Source organism: Balearica regulorum, chromosome 12 (assembly GCF_011004875.1).
Source record: "Balearica regulorum gibbericeps isolate bBalReg1 chromosome 12, bBalReg1.pri, whole genome shotgun sequence".
NCBI lineage: Eukaryota > Metazoa > Chordata > Aves > Gruiformes > Gruidae > Balearica > Balearica regulorum.
The window spans coordinates 4085454-4095307 of NC_046195.1; positions in this window are offsets into that span (position 1 = coordinate 4085454).

Below are 9854 nucleotides of genomic sequence, written 5' to 3' on the forward strand. Positions count from 1 at the left end.
GCCGTCCCGGTGTAACGGCTCCTCGCCGCGCCCGCCAGCCTCGGCGGCCCGCCCGGTCCGTGGGTCTCTGCTGCTGCATTTCTCTGGGAGGGCTTGCTTCGTTTTGTATTCTTCTTCTTGCTTTCAAATGATGATCTTTTTTCTTAGCGGGATGATGGAATTTTATTTCTGTCTTGATCTTCAGTGCAACAGGAGGGGACGCTCACAGTGGTGACCAGGTCAAGCGATACTAGTTTCTCCAGGCTATAAGGCCTAGATTATATCGAGGGCTTAGACACTAGCGCAGCCAGAACTCATCACCAGGCTCAGGAAGCCAAGAAGATTACCAACAAGATGTCTGTGACCCGGCCCCTAATTGATCCATTTTCCCTTTTGCCTCCGTTGTGACCTAAACGGCCATAGCCGTCCTGCATTGCGATAGAATGACCTGACGCGCCTGTTGCGAAAGTTACACTCAGAACCACCCAAGCAACCAGAGTTCTGGCATCTTTTTACCTGTTCTGGATTGCAGTGATGCCTGACGTATCTTTGAGAGACCGCAGGCGGAAGGAGCTAGGTCGGTGGGAAGGAAGGTGGTGGAGGATGTGGCCAAGACCTGTCTAGAGGACCTCCCTCAACTCGGTCGCGCAAAGCACGTTCAGGATGCCAAAAGCCGTCTTGTTTCTTTGAACAGGTTATTTATGTGTGGCATCTCGTTCACAGCTTTTACCCTTGTTGGATCAGGGCAGTCATTTCTCATTACAAACCTGAGACAAACAGTGAGGGCTGCAGCTTAATACCTTGGTGCAAAGGGCAGTTTTACCCTCAGCTCCCCAGCGCAGGCGGCTGCCTCACGTGCGTCGGCCACGCGTTTGCTCCCAGAGGACTTTGGCAGGAGTTTCTGGGGCCAGGGCTGGGAGGTGCAGTGACGAGCAGATGAAGCGTTGGCAGACAAACGACGGCAGCTTTGTCTCTTGGCAAATTCAGATAAGATGCTTCTCCAGGGGCATTCTGCACCATCACTCACCCACTGGTTCTCCTTTGTGAAAGACACCTCTTGTCTCACAGGGCTGAGTCCACAGGATGCCATCTTCTACTGTTGGCTGAAGGCTGACTTTGGTAGGTCACGTACCTCCAGGGAAAGGAATTTTAAGGAGTATGGAGTATTTCTTGTTCACATGCTAAATCCTTTAGGACCACATGTTTAGGGTTTTGTGCCCTTCTCACACATCGGACAGATTTGTGGAAAGCAAATCCAATATATGCTTGGTTTTAACACATTGTTTGGCCATTTGATGTTTGGCTTTTAATATTAATTTATACTCAGAATTTTCTTTCTTTTTGCTTATTAGCACCTGGGCTACTCCACTGTTCTACATACTGTTTTCTTGTCTGTGTGATTCTTTTAGAATCATGGAGTCCTTCAAGGTGCTGTGTAACAGTCTAGGAAGAAAGATGTTTTTGCAGTTTCCAGAATGTTTTCTCCATTTCCCAGCTGGCATCCAACATCCTGAAATAAGTCATATTCAAGGGAGAGCTTATCCAGAAGAAAAATGGGGATGGGTATCGCTGGTTTGTAATTAGAGCTGACAGAAGCAGGCAAAATGGGAGTGTCTCGGTGAAGAAGAGAATGCGAATAGAAGGAATTACTTCGTGCTACTTCTCTGAAAGTCACTCCGCAGAGAGAATTTCAATATTGTTGCTTGCCATATTTCAGCTTTCAAACAGAGAAAGCAGTTTTGTTGTGGAAAAAGCTGAGCTAAGTAAAGCGCTCAGGGCTGTGTTCCACAGCAGTATAATATAAAAGAGAGACCATACCAAGACAGAAAGAGAGAACCCCGTGTAGTGCAAGACACTTCCCTGGTTGTGCCCTTCTTTTGTCTTCCTCCCTTTTTCTGTACAAATGGATGAAAGACAATAGCTGGAACCACCAGACAGCACCCACACCGTACATTCCTCTACAGGAGAAGCAGGGTGGTCCAACAGTTTGAAGTACAGGCCTTTGAGTCAAATTGCTTCTAATCCTGGCTACACACAGACTTCCATACGACTGTTGTATCGAGAGCTCGAATGCAGTAAACTTACACACTTATAAGGCAGTGAGAGATCTTCAGAGGAGGAAAGTAAAGCTTACTTTTCATACCTAGCTATAGATGAAAAAAAATAACACAGGAACAGAAGTTTTTTTCCACATGAGTCAGTTTAGGAGGTTAAGAATGAAAACTTGGGAAACCTCTCTAGAATATTTACTTAATAAATTGAGGTCAGTCCAATCAATCGAGTCTTAAGATCCACAAGTGACTCTGCCGAGGTGGGTAAGATACACAGTAATCTATGCATAGACTATGGCAAAGTTGGAGCTAGTTGGGGCAGCTAATTAAAAAGATCACAGAGACGTTTTGACACTGGCATATTTTCAGTAACAAACTGAAAAAAAAGGCCTTGTAAAATTCATGTTGAACAGTTCGTAAGAAAAAAATCAAATAGTTGCATTCCCCTATGTCTTGTGCCACAGTAGCAAAGCCACAGGAATTAGGTGAGCTGTAAACTAAGAACATGGCAGGCTGGATATTTCAGTGAGAACATGAGTGAATATTTAGTTTTGATACCACATAGTTTGAGATATAAGCTTTGCTTTTGTAATTTTTTGGGGGGTAATACAGTATCCTCAGTGCCACCATGTGATCTTCAAGAATGTGAATTTAAGCTTCACTTTTGATTGTATATTGTTTATAATCACTACACAAATATCTAATATTCCAATAATCTATTATTATTATCTGATATCAAAATAAGTAGATTAATAACTGCCAGAGCAGAAAGCATTTATTCCTAATGCTAACCGTATGGCAGCAAGTCTGTGCTGTGTGAGCCAGTGTCACAAAAGACACTGAAAGTCAAGTTCCTTACTCGTGCCGAGGCTCCACTGAGAAATAACACTCCCTAGATTTCTCATCCCCTGGGACATTAATTATCTCAGACTGATGTTTATTACTTGATTCACTGATAGCAATTCAAGTTGCTGTGATATTTTTTCCTCTAAAATGCTGGCATTCAGGAAGCCAAAAACTTTGTTTTAATCTCTTAGAAGAGCCGCTGTTTAGACGGATGTACGCAACTCTAAAACCCCTCTAAAAGCCCCTCCCAAGCATTCAGCGGATTCTCAGTAAATCAGATGATAATGCTGTTTGGTAAATATCTAGAGATAGCACATGAACTGTCCTAAAGTTCAGGTTGGGAATAAGGGGAAGCTCAAGTATCCTGGAAGCTGCTTTTCAAAACTTAATTCTGGAGCTCAGTACATTTTACTTCTCCATATGAAGAAAAGAGGTGTTTAAGATGATTTTACTTTTGAGAGAAGTGCTAGTGGATGGGATCCTGCCCAAATTGTGTTTGGGAGAACCACCTTGCTGTGAAGAGTTTATTGGTTGCAAAAAGGAAATTCAGTAAACATGCTTACTTCCAAACAGATCATACAATAAAAGAATAGGATAGCGAACTCTTACTATTCTGAAAACAGACACCTATTTTCAGGTTGCAGTACCGTTGCTCCTCCTGTATTGTTAGGGAGCTTGAAAAATTACCTTTTCTAGTTAGTCGGCAGAGTATGAGTCTGAGCAAAGTCTTTTCCCAGAGACGTCAGGAAGAAGAAGGGCTGTTTTGTGCTCATGGCAGATTAACTGGATTCTGAGTTGTGAGCATGAGGTCTTCAATTCAGGAAGTACAACAAGCGACTGGGGAACCTCAAGCCACACTGTCCAGCGCTTACGGCAGTCTGTGAAATATCAGGCTTAACAGCCATAGAGATGACATCTGTTTTGGTTCAGGCTGCGGTTGTTACTGACATGCTTGTTTTAAATGGATGGCATCTGTTGCCTTCTTTCCTAAACACTGCTGGAAACTGAGAGGGGAGGCACAGTTCACCTCTCTTACCTCAGGATTTTTTGCAAGCCCAGGCACTGCTGTCAGAGCTTTCACTTCTAAACCTCCGGGAGCAAGTGTTTTCCCTCTCAGGAAGATAGAGCTCTCATGCAATCTGCTCACACACACTCTGGAGAGCCAAATTGCTTGCTCTCCCCACTCCCTGTAGGAGAATGCTTAATTTGGCAAGTACCACTATGTGCATTTCTCACATCTGGAGGGAAAAAAGCGAGGAGGGCTGAGCGATGGGCACATCCCAGCTACGGAGAACCCAGAGCTCCATGCCTTCGGAGAGGGATGGCAGCAGGGAACACATTCCATACATCCACAAGAAAGAAATTTGGGAGATTTAATGAAACAGTTGGCAAGAAAGATCATGAGGTTACACCCTTCAGCACCAGGCACTGCAGCTCCCTAGTGCGCAAGGGAAGTATGGATGGCATTAAAGCTCTTTTTAACTGCTGATTGCTATTAAATGCTTCTAATACGACGACAGCTTTTCCACACCTGACAATCTTCAGTCATCCGTGGAAACCTCCACAGCAGGACAAGCCACTTTCTGCGTTTTGTTTTCTGGTGAGTTGGGCCCTGGCTCACAGCAAGTGCTGTTTTCAGCTCAGTCTTGATATGTCGTTACCTACATTGTGACCCAAAGGATAGAGAGAGATGTTGGGGGTGTGCTCAGGACTTCTTAATACATTGCACTGAATGAGGCCTTTAGCAAGACAAAACCCAACTCAGGAAGCTAATGACCATTCGAAACCATGCTCGTCCAGTACGGTTTCCTAGAAACTGGTAACAGTCTGATATATGAACACAATATCATCTGTCTTAGACAATGGTCCTCAAGTCAGGACTAAGAGTCCCACAGACCTGTGTGTTTAGGAGAACCCAAGAGGCATATTGGGGAAGAAGTCAGCTATGGGAGCAGACTAGTCCAGTCTTTCTGTCTAAATACTGCCAAACACACTTTTGCCGGAGGTGGGAAGCCCCCAGCTCTACAAGGAGCGACGTTCAATCTACAACCTAAAATAGGAGGGGTGCCTGAGCCAACCAGTCTCCCTCGCCCCTGGGCCCTAGCTGAGAGAGGCAGTTTTGCTGCCACTCGCCATTGCAGCTCTCTCCACAAAAAAGGGTTGTGCTTCCTTCTCGGGGTGCAGGCAGGAACGCAGGCAGAGTCTCTTTTCTGACGCCTCTTTGACTACTAGAATGAAATCTTCCCTTCGCAGCTATTGTAGCTTGCAGGAGGCTGGATCGAGTGGCTCCTGCAGATGGCATCTGCATCCTAGGGATGGAGTGAAATCTAGGCTAGAGCACAGCAAGAGTCTTATTCAAAGCAGTGCATTGGAGAGCATTCAAAGGAGCCTAGACAAACTCTGAACCCTAAACCTGCCCACCAGGATCACCCATCTGCAGCTCTTTAGCAGAAGTGGAGCTGCTCCAGTCCTAATGTCCTGGCTTCTTCAGCACAGGCACTCTCAACTGTTTTCTCTTAAATGTACGCACTCTGTTATTGCTCACTTCCAAGTGCAGTTAGAGGCCTGAGTCTTTCAGCCCCTCTTCATCCCTGCATTGCTACCAAAGGTTTCTGCACCCCATCAGCCACAGTGGAGGCAGAAACAATTAATTGTTATTGCTGGTTGTGCAGCCTGGAATTTTCACCTCCAGATGGCCTGTACAAGCAAACAGCTGCCCTCCTGCCTCAGCTGAGCAGCCCCAAGGCAGATGAGGAGTCGGCTGGCGGCAGGAGAGCTCAGCTTGTCCCAGTGCAGGAAGAACCAGTTAGAGCGATAGACTCCTGGTGCCCAAGCCCAGTGTAGAGGGGAGAGCAGAGCAAGAGGAACCTGACATCTGCTGTACTCATAGCCTCACTTGTTTGTGTCTGCAATTTCATTTCCTTACTGGTAAACCCCCACCATTCTTTACTCATCAATTTTGTGCTGAAGGTTGGTGCTGGGAAGTGCAGAAAGGATGCAGGGATGGAGACTGCTAGGCCTGAAGCAAACACACAGGAGAGGAGGAGGAGGAGGAGGAAGAGGAAGTGGAAGAGCAAGTCTCTGAGCAAAAGTTGAGGAGGATGGTGCAGCTTCCAGAAGGACAGCAACAGCAGGAAGTGGCATTTGCTGGAAGCATTTTTAAAACCAGTTGGGAAACAGCTGTGCTGATTTTAATCCAACTGGACTGAAGTGCCTCCAGAAGAGCCATAAAGCCCTTTGATACCTACCGCCCAGGCAATAAAATGTTAATCTCAGTCGAAAGTCTTTGTTCTCTTAGTAGTGGTATTTTTCTATTTAGAGGTAATACACTGCTGCCTCCAATCGGAAGGCCCCACTGTAATATGGACCGTACATGTGTAACAGAGACTGCTGCTGCTGCAATAGCTTTAGCATCTGAGAGAAGGCAGACAGCGGGGGGAGCCCAGAGTACCAGTGACCATCAGGAGCGGTGCCACAGCCATTCTGCTAGCACACCACTGTCCTGGGTGTCAGAGACTCTTTGACACAGGTGGGTTTTCTGAGGAGAGATAATATTGTGGCTCTGGGGATTTTTACAAATGTGTGAAAGTCTAAGAGAGCTACAGGGGCAAGTTTAAAAAGGAGCAGGCTGAGGTTTCAAGGGCAGGTGTGCGATAGATTCTCAAAAGCGTATGAGATGATAAATCAGTAGAGGGGAGGCCTTGAAGGGCTACAAGGTCATTTCTAAACCATCCTAGTGAAGTTAGTAGTCAGTCTCCCTCTGGGAGGCCACAGGCTCCCATGATATATGTATGTTCTCCTTGGATAACAGATTAAACCTAATTAATGTAGCTGCCAGCTGTGCTTTCAGCACTGATCTGTAAGTACAGCTATTCCAATGGTGTGCGTGTCCCTTACACTTACAGCCTTGTTCTCAATAGACCTTAGTGACAATTTCCTATTTTGTTGTACATAGAACAGGCCTGCCCTGTTGCTCAGGGTTCACAAGGGCTCAAGCAGTGCCTGCGTTATCATCCAGGCATCCTGTGATGAGTTTGACAGAAATGAACTGGGCTTTCTACTTCCCCATCTGTTTGATCCCATCCTTGAATCTTCTCGGTTCCCTCTCCAGAACTTCCAGCTCAAAATATGTTTTTTCTATTCCTTTACATTTAATTTATGTCCCAAATTTTCTTAAACATCAGAGGAAGTGACACAAAAGGACACTCCAGCCTTGCCGCATTGATAGCGTTAGGTGTGAAGTTATAAGGTGACTAGTATTCTGCTTTAGAAGTACATATAGTTCAGATTTCTTTCTCTCAGATCTTTTCATCATTTCCAGGGATTAAGAGAATCTCCAGGCTGCCAAAAATCTCTTACTGTATGCAAGCATCTTCCATATCATCAGACTGAAGCTCATGGCATCATCTGAAACAGGAAGAGGAAATTGGAACTAGCTTTCCCATGTCTCTTGTAATACTACTGAGTGCCAAAATTACTGGGATGTTTTCTGTAAGTGCCTGCTTTTTCAGTAGAAATCCTTCCCTAACCCTACTGATTTTTCCTGGCTAATGTTCCATTGCTGACAGGAGTGGTTTGGGGCCTGACTATTTGATGTTTCTTGACAAAAAGAATTGCCTTTCTGAAAACTTTCTGACTATTTTCCACTTAATGCTGTTTGCTGAGATATGTCATTTTGGAGAGGGCACTAGAGATGCTACTTATACTATCTGCAAGTAAAGGTAGCGAGGCCATAATGTACTTCTGTTATTCAGCATGTACTGTTCATGTTTTCATGATCTCAGCGATGATTTCCGGCCTCAGCCTCTTTTGTGCAGAACACTTTGAGATTTTAAATAACTCCTCATCCTTCTAGCTTTTGTCTGTTTCTGCCTCCTACTGCATTAATAGGCTCCAGTACGCTATTGCCTTCATTGCCATCAGAATCTAAAGCTGAGGTGAATTCTAGGCATAGCTTGTTTCCATTATTATCTTTATTGGCATTTTGAAGGAATCATTTGTCTTCATTACCTGCAGCTGCATCCTGAAGGATTTTGAAAAGGTACATGCAATATTTTCCTCTTACGAGAGCTTGGTTTTATGAAGGGCTTTCCCCCCTCCTCCTGCCTATTAAAAAAAAAAAGTTTCCGCTCCACTGCTGGCGTGACAGTATAGAAAGCATCTCACAGATGGACTGACTCTCAAGGAGGCAAGCATCTTAAAATCCAGCAGATCCTAGTCTAAACCCCACTCTTTCCCTGCTGCATTAGGAATCAGTGCACCCTGATGTAGTTTCTTGCCCTCTGCAGTTTTCAGCATACTCCATCTTTTTAATTTCCTCTGTAGCTCTGCCTACAGCTGGCAAACTAATCACTGCCTGAGCAATGCACCTCAAAATACTTGTTTATGCTGAGTGAGTCTAGCTGGATTTTCTGTTTTCCATCATCTGCTGGTCATCTTAATCTGTAGCAACGTTTGGTTTGCGGTACCGAGCTCAAAGAACAATTATTTTACTCAGGGGAAGGAAGTGAAGCAGTAGAAAAAAACACAGTATGAGCTAGCTGTGAAAATGAGCGTTCAGCATACTTTTAGCATGAAGAGAAGCAGAGATTTTTAGCAATAGCACAGATAAGACAGTTATGAGGACATTGTGTGGACTTACGTAAATGTACAATTCAGTTTCTTCCCACTACAGGGTCTACATGGGTACAGACCTCTGTTCCCACAGAACATTGCAAACATCTGGCTTAGACTTAGACAGCTGTTGAACATAGGTAATTTCAGCTTCACTCCTTTTGCCTTCAGTCAATCCCTCCCATAGCCTTTGTTGCTGTGACCTAGATTGTGAGCAAATGCTTTCTGATGGCATTTCAGGGGAAACTAATCTTGCACTCAAACTGAATCATGACTGGATTCATCTGTGTTCCATACTCTGTGCATGTGCAAATTTATTTCTGCCTCCATCCTTGAGCAGCAAATCCTAAATGATCTGTCCTTACAGACTCACCTGCAAGGCACAACCTATGGAAACAAGGTTTCCAACAAGACTTACAGGGCTTTTCTTTCTCCAAAAGCAAAGCTGCTGCTCGCTATACGGACTAGAGATTTCTAAATACTGGTCAAAGTTTTTCAAAATTTTAACATACAAAGGAAAATAAAAGCCTTAATTAACAACTGCAAAAACATGAGAAAAGACTGATAATGACACCCCAGTAATCACCACATACCCTGGTTATACTGTGCTAAGCAAATTCTCTATCCAATTGCACTGCCTGAGTGGAGTAACATGCAGTCAATAATACACCATGTGGAGAGCAAGATACCAGTATTAGCGTTTTCCTTGGAGTGAGACATCCTCACAGCCTCTTGAGCTCTGGGATCAATGAGACGGAGCAAAAGAAAAATGCAAGTAAGAAAGCCAGCTGCTCAAAGAACCCTTTTAAGTGATATATGTACTTTTGGATTTCTGCATGGAAATGGTGACATTGAAATGGCCCTTAGAGAATGATGCATCAATATTAGCACTGTTAAATGTGCAGCTTATACATCATATATGTCATATATGAGGCAACTTTTGCTTTGTTCATTTATTTCTCCAAACTCTACTGCCCATTCCCTTCCTGTTAAAGGTGCTGAAGCATCTGCTGTTGCAAGCCATAAACCTGTCCTTACTGTTTTCACACAGACAATGCAATTGTCCTGTTCACGCATTATTAAAAGCTTGCTATTACAAGGAGACAGTCTGATTTAAGCCTTGCTGGCACTATTGCATTTATGCAAGCACTTACTCCATAAGAGGCACTGCTCCAGAGAAAGTGCAGGATATATGGACTTGAAACACGTACTATCTTACTCCCAGGTATGGAAGGGTTTGAGTTTGCATCCCTCTGATGCTTCCTCTCATAGACTAAGAGGATCCTCCACACAACAGTAGTGAATAACACAACTCTCTTTCCAGTGTCCTCCCAGGACATTGCTGGGAGTATTCCTGCACACATA